Below are 24416 nucleotides of genomic sequence, written 5' to 3' on the forward strand. Positions count from 1 at the left end.
GAACTGTGGGCAGAAGAGGGCACTCTCACAGCGCCTTCATTCCTGATGACCTCAGGAATCTGTGCCCCTAGCTGGCTAAGATGTTTTGCAATTCCGTTTCCTAGGGCTTGGCCCTGCCCGGTGGGCGTGGGTTCCTGCTCTGAAGCTCACCATTTCACCAACTGGTAGTGTGAAAGCATTTCTTTTCACACAGTTCTTGCCTCATCCCTATGTCACCTGGCCCCCTAATGCAACTAGCCCTATGTCCAAAGTAATTCTATGTAGTTTTTTGGTGAAAATCATTTCACAATTAAATTATGACTAGGTCTAGTTTTCCTGCCTACAGGCCGGCTATGGCATGTCCAGACATAACTCCATTTTTGCCTCTGGTCACAGCTAAAACCTCAGTGTTTCCATGATGCTGTGACAATCCAGGATAGGATTGCCTCAGCTGAAGACACCCTAGTTCCTTGAGAACCCAGTAGTAAAAGAAAAGTTTCACTTGGGGAGGGACAAATTCCTCATCAACTTAACTCCTCTAATCCACTATTGTAAGAATGCTCTCCAGTCCTCTTCAACATAAGAACTTTGTGACCTAGGATCTTCATCAGCATAAGATCTACATGGATATAGGATTATCACTCCCCCCAAGTCACCTGATGCTCCCTCTGATATAAGGGGAAAAGATATAACTCCCAAACCTGCTAATATTATCTGAAACATGAGTTTGTGTTCTCTGAAATGGAAGAATGAATTCTAGGAACAATGGAGGTTAAGACTAGGAAAATTTATTGAAAGGTAGCTTCTGTCTAAGAGAGACAGAAGGTGAACCAGAAAATGGGTTGCCCACCCACCCTGCTTTTCAAAGGTGTTTTATATGGCAAAGCCATGTGGTGAAGTGGGTACAAAGTGGGACAAGACTGTAAAACCCACTGGAAGATTACAAGATGGGCATTAGGTGGGACAAGACCATGACCATCCAACAAGATTACAAGTAGAGTCAAGCAGGTAATATTGATTAAATGGGGTTCAAATGGGAAAATGAGTCACATACAAGGAATTTCCCCATTTAGGATATCAATCATTGCTAGCTCTAGGGGAAATAGTACCTCTTTTCTTTTTATAATGTTAACCAGTGAATGTGCCTCAATGGTTCTCCATGTTGGCTTCTCACTGTGTTGGCTCCTTGAGGGCTGGCTCCTTGAGGACTGGAACCTTGAGGGTGGGCCTGTCTAACTCTCTACAAGATATCTAATTAACTTACCTCTCTACAATACCTTCAATTATTATTGTGTGTGTCCAATAAATAGTGGCTAGCTCAGAGAGTCTTTGTCTTTGTCTGTTCTGAGGCACTGACCTCCTGGGCTCTCATGTACTGTTGTCTTTTTTTTTTTTCTTTAGCCCTCCCCTTCCCCCTTTCTAGGCAGTTGGAGGGTTGATCACCCTCAGATACCCCACTGTTCATTTGTGAGCTTCCTGGCTCTGTGCGGGACTGCCTTGTTTCCATACAGCTCTCTATTGAAATATCACCTCCTGGTGAGGTTTTCTGCTCTTGCCATTGTTCTCAGCATGGCCCCTACTGCCAGGCACTTCTCACAAGATGACATCATTTTAGAAGTCCCTGTGTCACCATTATTTTCCCCTGTAGGGCAGGGCTGTGTGCTGCTTGGAGGCTGGCCCAGGGAAGGTGTTCCTGCATTGGGGTGAAGCTCTAGAGCCAGAGGCTGGAGGCTGTGGTGGAAAAGGCCTGGGAAGGCCCTTGTCTGTGGGCCCTGGTGGGATTTCTTCGTGTCCACTGGAAGCCTAAGAGGGGTGGCAGTTTACCACCTCTTGTTGTTAAGGAAATCACAGGAGAACAAAGCGCTATCTGAAAGCAAAGTGTTCTCAAGGGCAGTGTCATTTCCATGTGCTCAGTTCTATTTACTGCAGGAGGATTTACTCTCCCAGACCCCGAGATTAGGTAGAAGAGTGAAGTGTAAGAGGATCTGCTATCACCACAGTCTTGGAACAATGAAAACATCAGAGAAGAGACACTTTGGAGGTTCCAGAGTCCAGGGCCCCTGGAGCTGGTTGCATGTTAAAATCAACACAGCAGTGTTTAGCTGCAGGGCCAGATCTTACCCCCAGAGGTTCTGATTTACAGAAGCATTGTGGGGCCCAGAAAAGGTTCTTTAAGAAGCTCTCTAGGTGATTTGAATATGCACCTGAGGCTGAGGACCAGGAGTAAAACCAGCCCTTGCTTCTGAGTAAACAGATGGGGGGAGGGTAACAGTCCTAACTGTCCCCAGGTGAGCAGCCTGCAGCCACCTGTGTACATGGAGGGACCCAGATTCCAGACATGGCAGCAGAATTTGTCCCTAGAAGAACTGACTCTGACAGAGGCTGTTCTCTTACATTTAAAGTAAGAGGGAAGATCCACACCCCTCACAGTCCAGGGTCTGAGAGCACTTTGGGTGGGAGCAGGAACTGGTCAGCATCCATAAGTGGGCTGAGGATGTGGAATGCAGACAGGCAGGTAGGCAGTATCAGAGCTTTCCTGGGATGTGGCCCTTCCCCAGGGCTGTCTCTGCTTTTGGTAGCTGCAACTATCTCACTGCTTCTAGCAGTTGCTGGCAATTCTTAGGTGGACAGAAGTCTGGGGAAGTGCTGAAAGCTTGGACATGGGCCATATTGTCAGAGTGGGCTGTCACAGAGGGAGGAACCTGGCCAGGTTCCTGATTACAGTCCTGACAGACTCTGGAATAAGGAAGAAACTTGAATCCTGGCAAGGAGCAATTATGCTTGCATTTGAGGGGACACAGGAGGCTCATTTTCTTCCAGGTGGAACATAGCACACAGATGTAGAAGGGATAAGACATTCCTCAGTGCCCAAGTCAGTTAACTGTAATGGCAGGACCCTGAAGCCCACAGATGCAGACAGTAGCCAAGAGAGATGTGGGAGATTGCCAAGGCCCTGGGGATGCACAGTCCCCACAGCCCAGAGGCTATGCAGGGTCTGAATCCATAGCTGAACATCTAAAACTTCAGTTATTCATTATGGTACATTGTTTAGAAGTATCCTAGTGCATAATTTTGGTTAATTAACTAGTACATGCACATCCACTATTTATCAACTTATATAATTTGCATAATGGGTTTAATTTCCACATGCACTCTCTGTATTTTCAGGATTGAAGAGCTGCACATGTGTACAGCTGTATTATACACACACACACACACACACACACACCTCTTCTCTTGTGAAGCTAGGTGCTTAACTTTTGCTGTTCTCACCCCCTTCCTCCTCTCCCATCCCATTTAGCTATCCCACTATGTCCCTTGGGGTCCCTTTGCCCCAATGTATCCCTCAAAGGAGGAGCAGGGCAGCAAGAACTAGACAGCAAGACACTGCACTGCCTTGCTCACCACCATGCTCCCAGTACATGGCAGACAAATAGAAACCAGGCCTGCAGAGCAGAGCCAGCTTGGGAGGTTTGGCATTTGCGCAGAAGATTATCCCAGTTGTGGGAAGGACTTCTTGAGAGTTGGGCAGGACTTCCTAGGACCACTGAGGTTACTGAAGACATCCCCTTGTATAATAAAGTATGATGGAGTGTAAGAGGATTGGCTAAATAAAACAGAAAATAGCACACATAGTTAAGAGCCAGTTCAAGTTATGCGGCTCATCAAGCTTATTTTTAAATATTTTATTAGCACACATTTGCAATACATGATTACACTCAGTGTGGGGAGTTGGTACATGTTCATAACATGTACATCTTTTCTTTTCTCATTGAGTTTATTGGTACATTTTAGGTATACAGTACAGTTACATTCATTATTGGGATCTTGTACCTTTACATGACAGGTCTTGGTTCTCATTTTTTCCCCATACCCCAGCCCTCCCTTCACACCCTCCACCCTTCCCTATTTACAAAAACTTTATTTCCATATTTTATTTTCTCATTTTTTTTCTTTTCCCTTATTAGCTTTCCCCTACCCTTTCCACTTCCCTTACACGCTTAGCCCTTTTCTTCCTATTTCACATTGTCAATTATACTCTTAGGATCTTATTTATGATTATAGTTTTACACACCAGAGAAACTATTCAGTATTTACACATGTGTGACTTATTTATTTCACTTAGGAATATAACCTCAATATGCATCCATTTTCCTATGAATAACTCTAATTTCTCATTCTTTATAGCTGAGTAGTATTCCATTTTATAGAAAAACCACATCTTCTTTATCCAGTCTCCAACTGATAGCCAAGTGGGTTGTTTCCAAATTTTAGCTGTTACAAACTGTGCCGCTATAAACATGGGTGTGCATATATCACTGTGGTATGATGCATTTAATTCCTTTGGAAAGATACCCAGCAGAGGGATGACTGGGTGAAATGCAACCTCTAATCCTAGTTCTTTGAGATATCTCCATATTGATTTCCATAGTGGTTGCACCAGTCTGCACTCCCACCAACAATGGAAAAGGGTTCCTTTCTCCCCATAGCCCTGCCAACATTTGTTATTGTGTGATTTCTTGATAGCAGCCATTCTTTCTGGAGTGAGGTGGAATCTCAATGTTGTTTTCATCTGCATCTCTCGAATGACCAGTGATGTGGAACATTTTTTCATATATTTACTTGCTGCTTTTACTTCTTTGTCTGAGAAATGTCTGTTCATTTCAGATGCCCATTTTTTAATCGGGTCTTTATATTTGGGTGGAGGCTGATTATTTTGAGTTTTTTATATATTCTACATAAGAGTCCTTTGTCTGAGGAGCAGCTGGTAAAAAATTTTTCCCACACTGTAGGTTGTCTCTTAGTTCTGTTGATGTTTTCTTTTGCAGTGTAGAAGCTTTTTAATAAGATGAGATCCCAGTTGTTGATTCTTCATGCTAGTTCCCGTGCTACTGAGGATTTGTTCATAAAGTCTTTTTCTATGCCACTGTCTTCAAGATTTATCTTCCAGCAAATTTAGTATCTCCTTTTTAATATTTAGATGTTTAATCCACTAGGATTTTAGTTTAGTGCATGGGGAAAGATAAGGGTCTAGTTTTAATCTTTGGCAGGTTGCAATCCAGGTTTTCCAACATTATTTATTGAAGAGGTTATCTTTCCTCCACTGTTGATGGTTGGCTCCTTTGTCAAAGATGAGGTAGCTGAATACATCTGGAATTGCTTCTGTATCTTACAATGTATTCCACTGGTCCTCAGATCTGTTTCTTTGCCAATACTATGCTGTTTTTTATCACAGTGCCTTTGTAGTATATTTTCAAATCAAGAATTGTTATACTCACAGCCATGTCTCTGTTGCCTAAGATGGCTTTTGCTACTCTAGGTCTCTTCTGGTTCCAAATGAATTTTTGCATTATTTTTTCTAGTTCTGTGAAATATACCATCAAGATAGGGCACTGCAGACTAGTAATGTGTGTGAGAGTGTACCTGTATGTTTAATGTGTGTGTGTGGGGGGGGGGCCCAAGTTTTCTTCCATGCCTACTTATAGCAAGAGCATAATGGGAAAATATGGGCTAAATACGTCATTAACTGGTTGGGTTATGGCCATGTAAATGGATATAAGCTTTCTGAAAATCAGTTTAGTATAGGTTATTATTGACTTCAATGTATATGTGAACTTATGGCCATAGATCTCACATATAAAAATATAGTGATAGACATGAAAGGACAAATAAATGGGTATGCTTCAGATTTATACCCAATTATCATTGATAGGACTACTCTTAGTGATCTTAATATTCTAATGGTTATTAATCACCTAGCCTAATGGTTGTTAATAGGTGGTCAAGGAAGTCATTAATAAGAGAATAGCTAAGAATCTGTGAGTAGTTGTTTATGATTACCATAGGCTAAGCCATAAAATTAAATAAAATCTCTATTTTTCTTTATGTGATATCCACATATATATATGGATATGTATAAATATGTATAATATACATGCATATGTATATATATATATATATATATATTAAAGTAAATGTAAATATTATTTTGGGCTGGGGATTTAGCTCAGTGGTTCCACCGCCTGCCTTGCAAATGCAAGGTCCTGAGTTCCATCCCTGGTACAAAAAAAAAAAAGTAAATATTATTTAAAAATCAATCAAACTGCTTTAGTAATGGTTATCCTTATCCCTGGGTGGTGAAATCAATGACATAACTGTTTTTATCTTTGTACTTTGCTAATGCAAGTTATTTTTACTGTCATAAGATAAAGGATGAAAGGGATCTGGTGATGTCTGGTAGAGAGGATTACTATACAAACATACAAGCTTTTCAAGCCAGAGAGAACTGCCTTTTCCACCCCTCTTAAGAGAGGGATTTACAAAATTATACATTTAGCTGAATGAGATAATTCAGAATAGAAAAAGGAAGCAACACATTATTGCTTAAGTATAGGACTCTTTGCTTCTTCTCAATATAGTTTCTTAATTTTTTCTTCTGAAGCCTCAGGACTTGATATAAATTGAAAATTCAACCATATAATTTTCACAGTATCCTCATTCTCCAGCAGTGACACATCAGACTTAAAAGAAGATGGTCTCCTCTTGTTTTGGGAGGAGAGTGACAGTCAGAAAGCTATCAGAAACCCCAATCAAGAAAAGAAGTCTTAACTGCAACAGAATCCAACCTCAAGAAATCCTGACAGAATTAGCATAACCTGAATTCCCAAGCTTTAAAATTTTCATAGATCCAGTTCTATAATTCCCACAAATTAATTTTTTCTCAACAAAATAAATTTTCTTATTTTTCCTATCTGTTTCTTCCAGCATATTTTCTTATTGAAGGCTGAAAGTAGTCATGTTAGATAGAGGACTGAAATTCATTCTCAGGAACTTACAGGTAGCACAATGCTTCTTAGATGGAAGATAGGCTTCTCTCTTTTCACCGCATTTTTCTACATTTATTCACTTGTACCTACTTTATCCATTTTATTCTGTTTTGTCATTAACTCATATCCCTCTGTTTAGAAGGCAGTAGCATAACTTGTCAGACTCCCACCAGTGTAGCGCAGTTGGGGTGAACTTCCAGGGCTTGAGCGAGAACCAGTCACTTGGGAAGCTAACTCCAGTTGACAGTGTTTTGGGCATGCAGAAAGCAGTTCTCATGTTCCTGGGGCACCAGGCTTGTTCTAGCATGTTGGTGACTCCTGTAGTACCAGCCTCTCAAGAAGCTGAGGCAGAAGGATCACTTGAGCCAAGAATTCAAGGTCAGTCTCCACAATATGGCAAGACCCCTTTTTTGAGAATTGTCTTACACATACCAGTTCACATACCACCTGTAAACAAATTGCACATTTCCAGTGACCTTTGGCTATAGAATAGCAAGATGAAGATGATGTTTGGAATTCTTTTCAAGACTATGTGAATAATGGCAATCTCTCTTCTAGATTTTTAGGCTGGCTCTCCAGGGACATCACTTCCATTTCATAAGCTCTTCACTGTGTTTTGTCTTTTGTATAATATTGTTGATTTTCTCTATGCAGTCTAAAATAACATAGATTTTCTCTATGTTATTTCCTCTATGCTCTCCTGCCTCAGTTAAGGGATGCTCCCTTCTGAAAACTGCAAAGATGTGAATGCTTGAGAGTACTCACAAAGAAGATTGGCTTCTTGCTCATTCTGTTAATTCTGTAGTTTCTGGTCATGCTCAGCCTCCAGCTCCAACCTACGCCATTTTTTAGGGTCCACATTCTGAAGGAAATCAGTTGGAAGATTTTCAGAGAAAATATCTGCATTACCCCATCTATCCAAGGTATGTGCATTTTCATAAGCTCCCTTGGAAAATTAATTGCACCTTCAATCACATGGAGATTTTGCAGAAAGCCTGTTCTTCTCTGTCAGCTGCTGTTCCTTCTTCATAGTCTTTGTCTCCAGAGACATCTCATCATTTAGTTCTGTGGGTGTGAGAATCATTTATTCAAACAAGGCTGCTGTGATGGGGCCAATGGGCTGGGCACATCTCGAAGGATCCTGCTTAGGAGGAGACCGAGGGCAGAGGCAGGGAAGTCCAGTTCTGGTTTCCACAGTCTACTAAGGGCTCTCCCAGCCTCCAATACCACTGTTACCTAAGTCTTTATGGCCAAGACCACAGCTAGTTAAGCTTAGAAATGAAGACACAGGAAGAAAGTTCTTAGGCAGAGTGTGCTAAATGAGTTGACAATTCTTCCCTGATCTCTGAGCTGAAAAAATTTAGAAATGCAGAATAACCAGTTTCCAGATAAGTAGCCGATTTTTAAAAACTCGAGAAAGCCTCCCATGCTCTGCTTGTTTATATAATGCCAAAACAAAGAAAGCACATCAGCAATTTCCCTTCTGGAATTCCCTTCTGTTGGGTATCCACAAGAGCTAATTATCTTATTATTTTCAATAAACACCCTCTTAATTCTCTCCTTTTGCCTGTGGTTTCATTCTTTGTCTTTGTAAGACACATAGCTCAAATTTGCACAAAATTAACTTCTTCAGTTGGACCCTGGCTCTACAGCCATCTTTATGCCATGTAAAGAGGTCATATCTTCTGGTCACATCTTCCTAGCTTACAGAGGAGCTGTGATTATAGTGATATAATATATTTGCAATAATGGTACCATTGGGATGAATACCTCACTTACTCCCTCCAACACTTTTAACAAAAAGTAGGTTTTTTTGTTTGCTTGTTTTCTTTGAGACAGAGTCTTACCATGAAGTTCAGGCTGGCCTCAAACTCGCTATGTAGCCTAGGCTGGCCTTGAACTCATGGTGATCCTCCTGACTCAGCCTTCCAAGTGCTGGGGTTACAGGTATGCACCACCACACCACCACACCCAGCCTCAAAGTAGGTATTTTTGACATCATTGATGAAGAAGTTGAGGCACAGAGTTTTGTGGCTTGCTCAAGGTCACATAGCTACCAAGGAGCAAAGCCAGGATATGGAAAGAGAAATGACTTCTAAATTCAAGAAAAATGGGTTAGTTGAGCACCACATTCCAGCCTGTACTAATTCTGAAATCCTGGATGACTTTCAGTTTTCTTATTTTTTTTCTTTCAGTTTTCTCATTGGTAAAATGCTGAGACAAACAAGGTGGGTATAAAGCATTTAGTTCAATCCCTGGCAAATATGTGTTTATATAAGTTAGCAATAACAATTATTATCATTTCTCTATCATTATTGCTATATCATGTAGAAATCCCTGCCTGACACCAGAAATCTGGGCTTCCAGTTACTCCAGCTATTCGTGGGGCTCCATCTTTCCCCATGGATTCACCAGTCCTGCCAGCATCTGGGAAAGGAGAATGTTATGTTTTAGACAAATGTCACCCAAAGGCCCATATGCTAAAAACTTGGTCACAGGAAGCAGGGCCTAGTGGGAGGAAGTTAGGTCATTGGCGTATGTCCTAGAGGCAAATGCTGGAACCTGTGTCTCTCTTTCACTTCCCCAGCCATTGTGAGATGAGCAGCTTTGCTCTACCCGCTGTCTGCACTGTAATGCAACTACGCTGCCATAAGCCCAAAACAATAGGGCCAAGTGATCATGGTCAGATACCTCTGAAACAATGAGCCAAAATCAAGTCCTTTTGAGCTTGATTTGTCTCATCATTTGTCACAATGGTGAGAAGCTGACTAACACAAAGACCCTCTTGGTTCTTTTTGTCCAGGGTGGACCTTCCTGGTTTTTTTCTTAGAGGTGAATTTTGTGTCTGGAGATAGATGGACTAATTAGAATTTTGTAGTGGGCAAAGATCTCGGAGTGTTCAATTTCTATCATTTTATAAAGAAAATGAAACTCAGGATGGGTAAGGGATTTGCTTAGCAGATTATAGTGCACCCTTTTATTTCATATCCGTCATTTCAATGTCTTCATTTTATCTATTAAGTGACGCATGGAGCTGCTCTGGTCTCCCTTTCCCTCTTGCCTGTGAGCCTGTATCACAAACTATACCTGAATGAGATGCTCCCAGCTTGTGTTGCCGCTGAATCCTCAAGATCTTAAAATCAGACAAGCTGAATACCTGAGGTAAAGGTGACATCTACTTCCATGGAGTCAGTCACCTCACTTAGCTTCTTGCCATTGGTTGCTCCTTCCAGGGAAGGAAAATAGCCCACCACAGGCCAACCAGTCTGGCTTTCAGTCCATCCGAACTGTGCCCAAGAAATGGGACCCTTTCCTAGCACAGGAGATGCCTTTATTTACTGTGCTTTGTTTCTCATGCCCCTAGGGGGCTCCAAGTGAAAGTCTCCTTTGCTCTATCTAAACCAGATGGGTTTAGGGGTAGACACAGGCAAGGGTGGGGGGCTCTCCAAGCAGCCACAGAGACTCCCTCCAAACAGAAAGTGCCTTCACAGACTCTGATGTGGGGCTGGGCTATATCTTCCCCAGCCTTTCCATGTGAGAGCTGAGCATAAAGAAATCCTCTGGCCTGCCTCTAGAAGAAAGGTCATAGGACCCTCCTGGAGCAGGTGTCCTGCCCCATAGCTGGGGCCAAGGGGATTGAGTTGACAGACCTCACTGGGCGGCTGCCCCAGTTTATCACCATCAGATCCCACCCTTTTGTCCAACTGTATTCCACAGAATTCCTTCTTCATGGAGCCTAAGCATAAAAATGCAATTTTGCCTGATCATGCAGGGCTTCATTTCTGAATGTTCTTGTGTGGTGTAAAACTTTGATTAAATAAATTTGTTATGCTTTTCTGTGATTAGTGAGTCCTTTGCTACTGGGAGTCAGCCATAACCCTTGTGAAAGGCAAGGGAAAAATTACTTTTTCTGTACCATACCCTCCTACATTACAAGTGTTAGGAATTTGGAGATCATATACTCCTCCCACACACCCAAGGGAAGCTTTTGCTGATAGTCTGTCCACAGCCACTAGTGTCCCTGGGGGCTTCCGCAAGGACCACCAAAACTGCTTGGCATAAAGCCGAAGAGTGTTATACACTCTGGTAAGGGAGAGCCCCAAACTTGGAGTGTCTTGGAAAACAGGGAAAAGTAGGGGGTTGCTGAGGGTTTGAGTTCTGAGTTAAGTAAATTTTTGATGTGGGGGTGAATTAAAATTGGGAAGGTTTGGGACATAAGAGTTTAGGATCAGGAAGGTAAGGATTTGAGCTATCTTGATGGTCCTGAGAGAGGGTGTAAATAGACTGCATTGTGGAAAAGTTCCACAAACGATACAGTGACCTGTAGTCTCTTCTTCCCAAGGTTCCTGTGGCAATGGAGTCAGTGATGCAGGCAGTAGAGGAACAGTTGTGGGAACACTGGCACGGAACTGCAGGCACATGAACAGGCCTGCCTCTCAAGGTCCCCAGAAATGCCTTCGTGGCTTATTGTCCCTGTCTTCATGACTAGCTTCCCTATTGTAAGTTTCTATATTGCTGAGCACAGATCTTTTGGGAACCAGTGTTTTCCGACAACTTGTATCATGAAGTCCCCCTCTTCTCTTTCTCTCTTGGACATGGAATGGCCAAGTTTGAGATGAAGAAGGCAAGAGGTTCCCAGACACCTGATAGATACCTGAGCATTAGGTTTTCAGTGCACACGAGGAAGCATCCTGACCAGGTGGCCCCTGGGAACCTGCTGCTTCCCCAGGGTCCCTGCTTACTTGAGGCACCAGAGATCTGTTGCTGGGGCAGCCTGCTCAGTCTCAAAGTGTCCCTGAAAATTTCTAAACTTCTCAGACAATTTTATAAATGTATTTTGACAAATGAAAACATATTTAAAGTAGTAAATATGTAGTTAAAATCTCCCCTCTGTGTACTTTTTAAAAATTATGTTAAAGCACACATAACACAAAATTTACTATTTTAATCATTTTCAGATATACAATTCACAATGTTGTGCAAACATCACCACTATACATACCCAGAACTCTTCCATTCCCTCAGACAGAAACTCTGTCTTCATTAAACAGTGTGTTAGTTTTCTGTCATATTACAAGTTCTCAAGGTAATCAAGCTAGAAAGAAAACCAGGTTCATTTGGCCCTAATTTTAGAGGTTTCAGCCCGTGGTCGGTGGGCACTGTTGCTGTGGGCTGTGTGGGGCATCATGGTAGAAGTGCACAGCAGAGAACACTGCTCACCTCACAGTCAGGAGGTGGAAAAAGAAAGGCAGGAGACTGGAGGCCTGTGAGTCCCTTCCAGGGCAACCCCCATGACCCAAAGTCCTCCCCTGGGCCCCACCTCTCTCAGTTTCCACTCTTCCCAAAGAGCACCAAGCTGGAGGAACTAAGCAAATAACTAAGCAATTAATTGGGAGACATTCAAGATCCAATCAGTAGCAAGCAGTAGTTCTCTGTTCTCGCCTCCTCCATGCCTGGAAGCCACTATTTTACTTTCTGTGCCTGTGAATTTGACTCTTCCAGATACCTCGTATGTTATCTCCACATATGTAGAATCATACAGTATGAGTCCGGCTTATTTCACTTAGCACAATGTTTTCAATTATGGACAGTTTTTCAAAAAATGTAAAGCTTACTCAACATCATCTCATAATCATTTAAATTTTTAAAATTTAGGCAGCAATATATCGTACCTGTGATGCCCCACTTAATATATCATACACACCCATGTATTTCATGGAAGGTAATATTTTGTAGCATTTGTCTTATGGTTACTTTCATAAATCTTTTATTGAGCATGTTCCACTGACTGATAAGCCAATTTTACTTTCATTCCACATAGAGAGAAGCAGTATAATATAAATGTTAATATGCAAAAAGACACTGTAGCTGCTGGCCTGAATTCAGATTAAGATCCACCATTAGTTGTACAACTGTAAACTAGTCGCACAACTTTCTGTGAGTTAAATTCCTTTAACAAAAAATCGGGATGACCCTAATAGCATCTACCTTGTTGCTACCTATCAGGAGTGAATGAGTCAGTAAATGACTTACACTGATTCTACTAACTTCTGATTGTTAACTAATTCAAGACATTACTACAATTTCTTTGCAGCCTCTTTCCATTTCCTTCTACTTGCCTCATGTTTTAAACTTTATAAAATATCTCACTGAGCTACTGATTTCCTCATTTGTTAAAACAATCTGGTCTGGCTTTGGCCTTTGTCAGTCGAGAAGAGCTAGCAACTGCCAGCAGAGTGGTCACACCTGGAGTCTCAGCACTGGGGCCGGGGGGCTTGTGCTTGCTGTTCCTCCCAAAACATAAAGGAGGCTTTACTCAAAGCCAGGTCCCAGGAGATGGAGGGACTTCAAAGAAGCATTTCAGTGTTCAGGTGTGCAATGGTCTCTTACAGCAAGGAAGAGAGGGAAGAGGGAATACAATAAAAGCCTGGACAATTCCAATCTTGTTTCTGGCCCTTTTAGGCTTCCTTCCTCCTGGTTCCTTTCCTAGAAACCAAACTCTAACCTCTTGGGGCCAGAATCTGCACATTTTGCTCATTTATCTTAGCTAAGGAGAGGTGGCAGTGGTGGTTATAACCTCAGCCTAAGGAATTTTGGAAAAATAAGTTGTCCCTGAAAGAAGAAAATTCTAACTTCTAAAGACGCAATTTGCCCTGTCAGTTATAGTGGGAGGAATGCAAGTCACGTCAGGCTGGGCAACTTAGCAAGACTCTGTGTCAAAATAAAAATTTAAAACAGGGGGCCAGGAATGTAGCTCAGTGATAGAGTGCTTGCCTAGCAAAAATTCATTCTCCAGGAACCAGTGACCCTTTTCCACCCCAGCCAGAATCCCCTTAGGGTTCCTCCTTAGATGGTCACTTCTAGCCCTGGACAATACAGTCAGTACTCAGAAATCTCTTTATGAATGGTATGGGCTATTTGCAAATTCTACCTTACTGTTTGCAAATAAAACATCACAGAAACCACAGTACATGCAGACAATTTAACAAGTGGATGAGAAGGTAATTTGTAGGTAAATTCTGGAATGATTTAAATTCAAGGAAATAATTCTTTTATCTTCTCCATCCTTCTCTCATCCCTAGTTCATTAAAATAAAGTTTTTCATGGATATAATTACTTTTTTTTGTACCGGGGGTTGAATTTGGGTCCTTGCACTTGCAAAGCAGGTGGAGAAAAAACTGAGCTAAATCTCCCGGCCATGTAATTACTGTTTAATGTCATTATTAACAGAAAAGATGTCTTATAAGCCAGTTAGATGGCAGTCAGAAAGATGAAAGGGAAATGCTTATCTTACTCAAGTGTTAAGACAAATGCATTTCATTGGTGCTACCCTTCACATAAAGTGCTAACTACACATAATTCCTTATTAAGAGGGGGAAAAATCCTAAAACAAGCAAAATAATTTCTGGTATTTGGTAAGGGTTCAATAACGCGAGTGATGTCATTCACTTTGCAGCAACTTAGATGTAAATATGCACTTGTAGTTCCGTTCATTCACCTACATAGGCTCACAAGGACAGACATGAAATTTGGACACCCTCAATAATTCAGGTAATTCATCAGTAATAACTCACCGGTTTCCTCTCTCCCCAGTGCACACTCACCTTTTAATGCAGTGGTATAGATTGTCTTTTGCTACCGTGCAGACCCAAGCTGGAGCTGCCTGTGTGGACGTGCTGCCTCTGGAGGAAGTTAGAAAAAATGCACTTTTGGCCACATGAAGGAACCACCAGGGTAAGAGCTGAGTGAGTTATCACATTACAATTCTATTTAACAGTGAAGAGATGAAGAGAAAACAATGAGGAGACAGAAGAGGAATGGCTAGATGAAACACTCCAGAGATGAACACCAGGTAGCCTCCAGTAAATATCTGTTGATAGATTAAGAGGATGAGTCTTGGGGTTGAAGATGCTGTTGATTCCTCGGAGCTAGGGGCGGAGCTCGATGCTGGCAAGGAGTAATTCTGTATAAGCACCAGGAATCCTGCTGAGTCTTGAAAGATTTCAATATTCGTTTCCAGTAATCACTTAATCCACCCAGCACTGTTAACAAGATGTGAGGCTGCTCTCCATCAGCTCTTTCAGTTACAAGCATTGAAATAGCCAGCCACTTTCCACTCCGAGTTAAAGGGTTTAGAAATGAAATATATATTCTTGACAAGTGCAATCCAGGCCCCAGAAACCTAGCTTCAACCAGGCATCAATATTCAATGTGCAGTAGCAGTAGCAGTTTCTCTCTGATTCATTTCAAGAAGGAAATAGCAAGTTTTTCAGGAAGGGACAAGCCAGAGAGCTGAGAATTTAGTGTGGAGGTAATGCAATTACAGGGCAGGATATACAGGTCCCTGGCATGTTTGACGATCTTCTTGCAGAAAGATTTTCAGCTTTTGGCTAAACCTGTTTCTAATTTACTTGTCAAAAATAAGACTAGCACCTTTGCCCAGGACACAAGCTGTTGGATGAAGAGATAAAACAAGATGCTACCAGTTGCCCTCAGAATTCTGAAACAGGCTTCAGGCTCCTTTCCCAGCCAAAGTTTATGCGGAAAAAAGGATATCAAATCCCATGTAGAGGATTTTCCTACAGAGTAAAGATAGGTTTGCTTATGTGTTGCATAGAAGATATTAGAACTCATGGAAAAAATGAGGAAGATACTGTATTAAAGTCACTTTGCATATTATAGGGACAAAAGACTATAGGAATTAAATTTACCTGGTGGGACAGATCTAGGGTGGTAAAGTGGTAGGGATGTTGTGGAAACAGAATGTCAGACTGAACACTTAAGTGGGTGATTCACTAACATTTGGTATTAGACTGCTACAGTTCTCAAGAAACTCTGGAAAATCACACTCCAAACTTGATGCTTGCCAAGATACTTGAAAACCACCATGAACTTTATGTCTGCTGTGGCCACCATGACTTTCTGAAGAAAACCTTGAAGCGGAGTAGCTGAGTCAAAGTGAGTGCATAATTTTAAGGATCTTTGTGTTTCCAAAACACACTCATGAGTTATTCCAATGTATTCTCTCACTCACAGCATATTAGAATTACTTTTTCTGCTCAACATTTCCCACCCCACAATATGAGATTATTTTTCTCAAAGTCTTGTCCAACAAATAATAAATTTTGTCTTATTTCGATTTACTTTTCTTCCATCTATAGAAGCGGATAAAACTGGTTATTGTCCTGCACTTTCCACTGTGAACCCGAGGTCTTTGGGTTTGGGAGCGGCCTGGCTGTGTGCTTCGCCCAGTTCCTCAGTACAGCCCTGGGCCCTTGGCAAGGAGGCTGGGCGGCCCCTCGTCTTGCTCTCACTCCTGAGCTCAGCTACCAACCACTGCAACTCATGAGCATGAGAATTCTTAAAACTCTCTACCAAAATGGCAGCATATGGTAAGGTTTGTTACAATACCTATTTCATGTTTTCATTTCATAGAAAGCTTTCCTAAGGTCCTACACAAGTAATGGACAGACCTGAAACTAGAGCCCACATCTTTGAACTCTAAGCTGGTGTCTTTTCAGGACCTCTGAAATCCAAGACAAATGAAAGTGGCCGGGGGCAGTGGAAACAACCTGCATGCCTCTCTACCCTGACAGATATTCAGATAACCATTTTTGATGACCTCAGAAAGGTTGAATCATTCTTTCAACACACATCTATTAAGTTCCTACTATGTAACTAGAAAGACAGTGAGCAAGAGACAAAAATTCCTGCCCCAGTGGAGCTACTTATAATGTGGCATGCATTCCAGTTTCTCATAGAACAGTTCTGGGTTTATGTGTGGTTCATATGGGATCCCAGGTGCAGGACTTGCACTGTCTGTTCCTAAATGTTCCCATCTCTATGTGGGGATAATGATCATATCCAACAGATATAGCTGTAGGTTTAAATTAAATGAGCCGACACAGGAAAGCCCAGCATACATGGTCTGTACTATGTTGACCATGATCACTATTGCAATTCTCTCATGGAATCTCTACAGATGAAAGATTTATATTAGTAATAAATAATACCTAATATTAATGAGCATCAATAAATCAGCGTGGACTTGGAAATCTTATATATCTGTTTGCTCTTTATGAAACATCAGTGTTGGCTAAACTTCCCTGATGGTGATAATTCTTTGGGTTGTTTCTTAGAAAAATATTCCTAGATTCCCCAATCTCCAGGTCAGGACTTGTTCTGGACAGTTTTGAGAATCTATGCTGTTTTTCTTGTGGTAAAATATGCAAACATATATTTACCACTTTACTTTTCAGTGTGCACTTCAGTGGCATTCCAACATTCACAGTGTTGTAGAATCATCCCTACTGCCCATCTCCGGGACTCTTCGTCTTCTCAAACTGAGACTCTGCACCTGTTAGACACCAACTTCCCATCCCTTCCTCTCAGCCCCTGGCAAGCAACATTGTGTTCTCTTTTTCTAGGAATTTCATTTCTCTAGGTACCTAGAGAATACTAGTAGCATCACACAGTGTTTTTCCTTTTGTGTCTGGTTTATTTCACTCAGCCTAATCTCTTCAAGGTTCACCTAAGTTGTGGCATATGCCAGAATTTTCTTCCCTTTTGAGGTGGAATACTACTCCATTGCACATTTTGTTTACCTGTTTATTGACTGTTGGATATTTGGTCTGCTTCTGCCTCTTAGATGTCTCCCCTCCTACCCTATATATCATGGCGGCAGAAACGACTCATGGCTTTTCTGGCTTTGTGGGGCAGGGGGCCATTCGTCCAACTCTTTTTGAGCACTTAGCACCTGTTGATCTCACCTGTGAATTGAATAATTCATCAAGTTTAGTGAAAGTACTTAATTCCTATCCAACAATCCTTTCCTACATCATCTGGGTGCTATTGGCTGAAACAACTCCCTACACAATGCCAGGCTCCATGCCTTGCTGTGTTTGAAGTTGTGGGACATGGGACACTCTTGGGCATAGACTCAAAAGCCATGTTGGCCATGGGTCTGGCAACCTGGGCTCTGCTGTGGTTTTTCTGTAGCTTCATGACCCTTTATTTTGGATGCTGTTCATAATGAAGCCACAGATAAGTAATAGCTGAACTGGATGTATGATCATCCTATTTGCAGGGAAGTTTTATCTAAACATTTTCTGGGTTATGGCTTCTGCCCAAAGAAGACACCACTTTTAATCAATGCAAACACATAGGTGAGGCTGCTGTGGTAAACCCTAGTATGCCAGTGCTCATTGGCATGCCTGACCTCTGTTGCTCTGGCCCTCTGGAGCCCTGGTAGCAATCACTGTCCTATCATGTGAGGAGGTTCTGGCCCTTGAGGATGCATGAGGTGGGAGACCTGTCAGCTCTCTCCTGGTTTTTGTAGCAGAGGAGGCAGCTAGAGACCTGGTCCTTGCCTGGGAAGGGAAAAGTTAGAAATACTGTTGATCTTCTTGTGAGGGCCTCTAGCATGGTTTCCCCCCTCTGTTTCTCTACTCCAGGTCCTGGAGAAGAAAATGTCTTCTTCCTCCTTTCTAGTACTACAAATGGAACCAAGCCACCTGCTAGGGATTGCTAGATACCCCCTGGACCCCAGATACTATAAACAGAAGTTGGAGCTGACACAAATGTGCCACAGGGAAGATTGTATTCCTGTTTCCAGCACAGCTGTGGGTTGCTGTGCCAGGTAAGAGTGAAGGGAGCATGCAAACTCATTTATCTCCCATTTTCCTGCTGATGGAGTAAGGATACTTTGTTTTGAGCCACCTTTGACCGTGAAGGCAAGAGCAATGGCCTCAGGAAGGAGAGAGCAATGAGCTGGATGGAGCCCCGACCCCTGGGTGCTCACATGGCACAGGGGCATCTACCCTGATCATTATTCTCTACATTGTTATAACAGAGAGAAAAGCAATGCGCATTCTTATCTCTGTTATGGAAGCCAAATGGATTCTGTAATATAAAACCCTCCAATAGGAGGCAAGAGGGATTAAATGGGAGGGAAGGGAAGGTCTGTGGAGAGAGGGAGAGAGATAGAGATGAAGATGCAGATAAAGAAAAATAAAAAAGGACAGGTAAATATTTTTTCTCATCCAACCCCAAAAGCACTGTGAGGCTTATCTTGCACCTGGAGATTGGAACATCACACTAAGCTTTCTATTGATATTTCTGTTGGTTATTATGTGAATGTTTGATAAAGAAACACACGTGGTATTCATAAGAAGAATATGTCTTTTTCCCGAAAGCTCTGATAAAATGCTGCAGCATGCTACTGTGAAAGTAGTTAAGAATAAGATTGAGTCTCTAAAGTTGTCTTTCCAAATATTATATAATTCTACTTATCCATCTTTTTTATATTTTAGGAAAATGACACTTATTCCAACAATGATTTATGAAATGTGATTTTGGGTAATGTAATCTGTTTTAGCGTCAATTTTTTTTTTTTTTTTGTACTGGGGATCGAACTCATGTCCTTGTGCTTGCAAGGTAGGCAGTAGAAACCACTGAGCTAAATTCCCAGCCCTGTTTTACCATCAGTCTTAGCCAAATGAACTTAGAAAAATAAATGAGCTGGGGTATATCCTGTACTTCAAGTCAAATATAAATGATTTAGAAATTATTCCTAAAAAATTCTGTGTACTGGACACCCTCAAATGAGGACCTGGGCCCTCATCACATGTGGATGGTCACCTTAGCTCCCACAGAGTGCAGTCTGTTACCCTAGTGGCCCCCCTGGGCTGTGCCTTCTGGGGCTCACCCCCTTTCCAGCCTTCTCCTCTTATCTGAGCTGGTCATGTGCTTTGACTTAATCAATAGAATGTGGCAGGAGGCACATGGTGGTATTTCCCACTTCAGCTCGAAGTGCTTGGTGATTCTGCCTTTGTGCTGTTGGAATCCCTGAGCAGCCATGCGAGAGCGCCAGCCACTGTGCTGGAGAGACAGGGGAGGAAGAGCCCAGCATACCAGCACCCTGGCTGAGCCTAGTCCCAGCCAGACCACCACAGAATGCAGTGATAGGAGTGCCACCAGCACGCCCTGCAGAAATGCAACAGTCTATATTGCAAATGTGTGAATGATGTCATGATAGTTGTTTTAAATCAGTAAGTCTTGGAATGTGTGCACATAGTAATAATAAATGAAGCACTAGGCTTTCTTTTTCCCTCCCTTCCTCCCTTTTCCTTTTTTTCCCCTGTGGGGTACTAGGGATTAAACACAGGGGATTTGCACTAAGGAACACTCCTTGAAATAGGTTCTTGCTAACTCACTAAGTTGCCCAGGCTGGGCTCAAACTCGCAATCTTCTTGCCTCAGCCTCCCAGAGCCCTGGGATTATAGGCATGTACTAAGAAACCTGGCTAGCACTAGGCTTTCCTGAAATTTATAGAGCTCCTACTTACATTTTGAGTGGAATTTTCTCACAATTTCATTTGCCACATTATGTTCTGTTCTAAGTTTATAAGCAGTTAGAGTGACTGTATGTATGTGGTTGTGTGGGTTGTGGACAAGTTTGTTAAATTAAGCAGAATGGCAAAGCCATCTATAATACCTTGCTTTTGGTCTTTGTAAATGGAGCTTCAAGCTTGGGGAAGCTTGGAGCTGCTCTGCCCCTGAATGGGAACCAGGCTGTGCACCATCAGAAAAAGATCCATATTCACTTTACATATTCAGTGATCCAAAGCACAGGGGAGCTGGTCTCCAGGGAACTTTCTTTTCCTTACCATTCACATCACAACTGGAAAGAGAAATGTTCCAATACACTGTGCAAATAAATGGACCAGTGTAACACAGGATACATGTTGTCGAACTTTGTAATCTTACCCTTCATTAAATATTCAACACAATTATTTGATCTCTTCCTTTTCTCAGCTTCCCTTTTTTTCCTCCACATTCTTCCTTCATTCCTCTCTCCCCTGACATTTCATCCACCTTCTAGGAAGTGCTGAGCTGATTCAAAATCACTTTTCTGTCAGGGTGCAGCCAGGGTGATTTCTAGACATGCAATTAGAGCATGAAGGTATCAACTGGTTTCTTTGAGTTAGGACCCTTTATGGGAAGTGCAATTGCATGGTGGTGGGATATAAGCAACCTCGGCCTTGAGTGGTGTGTACCACTGTGTGATTGTTCCAGGCTATACCACAACAGCAAGTGATACACCTGATGGTAGGAGACATGATGAGGTGTTCAGCTGAATCTGTGCCAGGAAGTCATGGGGTCCCTGGACAGGTGCCCTGCCAGCAAGTGGGCCGTTCCTGACAGCATGACCAACTAGCACCTCAGTGGGCACCTACTGCAATATCCAGGGTGTGGTTACTCAGGCTGGCCCATTTGGGCCAGCGGATCTTCACAGATACCGAAGAATGAGCGGTCTCTTGAATTATGACCACATCCAAGGTTTGTGCCTGGGGTAATAGTTTGGGAGCTCTATGGTGGGAGGTACAAAACAAAAGTAATGGTAGTAATATTTTTATATTATTATAAAGTATTTTTGATTGAGAAAATGTAAGTTAAGTGAGCTCCATATTACCTCATTTTAATTTTTATTGTATATTTTAAGACACAGCATAGTGTTTTGATATACATTTCTGAAATGTTCATCATCTCATATAGTTACTTGTCTTTTTAGGGGCAAAAGAACCTAAAACCTATTCTTTTGGCACCCCCCATATGACCCAGTATTGTTAACTTAGTCCTCATGTGGTACATTAGATTTCTAGACTTATTTATCCTATATATCTGTGCCTTGCAGCATTCTTCACAAGAGTCAAGAAATGGAACCACCAAAGTGTCCACTGACCAACAGACAGATAAAGAAACACTGGTGTATGTATGCAGTAGAATATTATTCAGGCTTAAGAAAGGAGATCCTGCCAGGTAAATGGTATATACCTGTAATCCCAGCGACCCGAGAGGCTGAAGCAAGAAGATCAAAGCCAGCCTGGGCAATTTGGTGAGGCTGTCTCAGAACAAAAAGGACTGAGTTTGTAGTTCAGTGGTAGAGCACTACAGGTTGGAATCCCTGCACTGGACAAATGAAAAGAAACCCCTTTCATTTGCCACAACATGGATGGACCTGGAGACTTCTTGGTAATGAGAGAAAGAAAAAAATTCTGTGTGATGCCGTGTGTGTGTGTGTGTGTGTGTGTGTGTGTGTATTGAATCTACACAGAAAAAGTTGAATACACAGAACAAAGTAGAGAACAAAACCATGGTTGCCAGAGGAAGAATGAGAAGGGTGGGAGGAAATGGGGAGATGTAAGTGAGAGGATATTCGACTTGAGCACTCATAATATATAACTTGAACAACTATGACATATGCTAAAACTCCCTTTATATGATTTCATGTAATCAGTATGGCAACCCCGTTCAATAGCAGGTATCTATTTTTGCAGATGAAGGATCCAAAGTGAGAGTTGAAATGATTTTCTTAAGCTGGTTGGCAGCCAAACTGAGAATCAAACTGAATCCAGTGAGGCACAAGCTTGCATTCTTGCTGCCACCCTGCTCTGCCCATCAGGCATTAGCATCACTACAAGACTAGGCTACATTGGCGAGGCAGGTGTTCAGCCATCCTCTTCTACATCTGCTGGCTAGGGTCACCTCTGCCTGACTTTGCTACTGAGAAAATCCTCTCAACAACTCTGCCACTGCCCTGTGATTTTGCCCTTCAATTTTGAGAAATTCTGGAATAAAGTAAGGTTAGTCTTGATTCGCTTTACATGGATTCTCTGGTCAAAAACCAGAGATCTCAGATACATCTGCAAGGGAGAGCAAATCTGCCGTGTGCTCTGCCAGGAACAGAACCCATAACTAGGCTGGTGTGCTGGGGCCGAGCTGGGGAGAGGACCAGCCTCTTCGCCATCTCTGCTCAGGTGCTCCTCCAGAGTCCTGCACGATGCCAAGAAAGAATCAAGCCTGGGGTGCCTGATTGGAGATTGAAGGGCATTTTTAGTGTCTTCAAAATACTTGGTGAAACTTCAAGGTGAATTCATATTCTTCTTATAGCTGAGGCCATGAGAAAAATCTAAGCTCAACAGAGGCAGCCACCACGCTGTATGAATTTCCTTTATCCTGTAGTGATGACAAGTGTTTGTGTAGGAAGATAGCATACTCTCCCCTTGACCACTTCTGTAGTAGCTCCAGGAGAGGACAGCTTTGGGGCTGGCTTGGCACAGCAGGTGATGAGAGTCAGCTAGTTGGATCCTGACAGCTGCTAAATGTCCTGTCCAGTAGTATGCCAAGAAGGCTTTGCAAGCTGATGTCATATAATTTTCTCTCCATGCTCTTCACAAGTCTGGCCTTTGGGAAGTATCCAGCAAGGAAGCAAGAACAGAGAGAAGGAAGGTAAATACAGAGGAAGGTTATTTTATTCAATTTGTGATGGATAGGTTAGGTCATGCATGACATTCTGGATGTGAAAGCAGATTCAGTGTTTATCCATTTATACCTTTTCTCAATCCATGTAGGATAAATATAATCATAAACCTATAAGCATGATTTTCTGAGAATGACTAGGCTGTCACAGTCTCTGGACACCTCTGAGAAAAAATTTCTCCAGTGCCTGTCCTCTCTGGTGCTTTGATATTGTGCTCAAGTGAAACGAGGGAAATGGACCAGACTGAGATCTCTTAGAAGACCTTGATATAGGTGATTTTTGCAGCTGCAGCAATAGGGTTATATTGGGCTTGAAACCAGAATATTTAGACTTACACAAGTCTCATAACCTCACCAGGTTACCTCTTCATCTCTGAATTGTTGACTACCAAAGACAGCTGTCTCCCAAGGAGGCTGCAAATATTAAATAAATTAAGATATGGAAATGCTTCATCAGCTCAAAAGCTCTCTGCAAATGTAAGGCTTAAATGCTTTTATGTATGAGGAGCTGTGTCCCAGCAATGCGTAGCAGAATGCCACACACAGTGGATACCCTTCATATGAATGCATTTATAATATTATTTTATATTATATATGTACATAAAAGACATGGGTATTGCTTTAGGGAAGGATATATTTTTAAATGTTTTCCTTTGTATCTGATAAAACCATGAACAATATTTCTTTCAAAAAGTAAAATAAAATAAAGCCCAGAAAATAGCAAAAAAGGAAACTGTACCAATACTTCCTTCCATCTATTCATCCAATGACACTTCTATATACAATTTCTGGGATTTACTACCTCCTCTAACATCCATGCTAGCTTAAGAAAATGCTGGTCCTAGAGAAACAGATTGTATAGAGAAATGAGTACAATGACGATGTTTAGCATCTGCCTGAGCCAATCCAGAGGGGAAACATTCTTGGGAGACAAATGTCCTCACACAATGCTCTTGACAAAATAGTCTATGATTGCAATTGGCCTAGATTGAAATGTGCTTAGGCTAAAGAAAGAGTCTGCTGAACATATGTAGACACCCTTTGCTCACTGACACTTTTGTGCAAAAAGTCGTGGTCTGGATACCTGAATCCTCCAGGCTTCACAAAGGGTTGCTATCCGGTGACTGCTAGGAGGTCCCCTTATTGCAGTGCGAGCCTCCTCCAGAACGCTCGGATGCCTGCTCGTAGCCCAGCTTATCAGGGCATCTACAAGCCTCTGCCAAGGGCCCCAGATGTATCTGCCTTGGCCCACTTCGGGGGACTGGATTTTACCCTGAGCAACGTGCGATTT

General features: G+C 42.1%; 1 long non-coding RNA gene across 1 annotated transcript; it reads left to right on the forward strand.

Annotated features, from left to right (window-relative positions):
- The first annotated feature begins 7490 nt into the window (after window positions 1-7490).
- On the forward strand, window positions 7491-21655 carry LOC104871151. The gene is made up of 8 exons (XR_782765.2): window positions 7491-7729; window positions 9002-9034; window positions 14400-14540; window positions 15619-15764; window positions 15968-16198; window positions 18260-18444; window positions 20882-21145; window positions 21501-21655. It is a non-coding gene; the product is annotated as an uncharacterized LOC104871151 (long non-coding RNA).
- Window positions 21656-24416: the final 2761 nt, after the last annotated feature.

The sequence above is a fragment of the Fukomys damarensis genome, unplaced genomic scaffold (genome assembly GCF_012274545.1).
Source record: "Fukomys damarensis isolate Sample0158 unplaced genomic scaffold, DMR_v1.0_HiC HiC_scaffold_38, whole genome shotgun sequence".
NCBI lineage: Eukaryota > Metazoa > Chordata > Mammalia > Rodentia > Bathyergidae > Fukomys > Fukomys damarensis.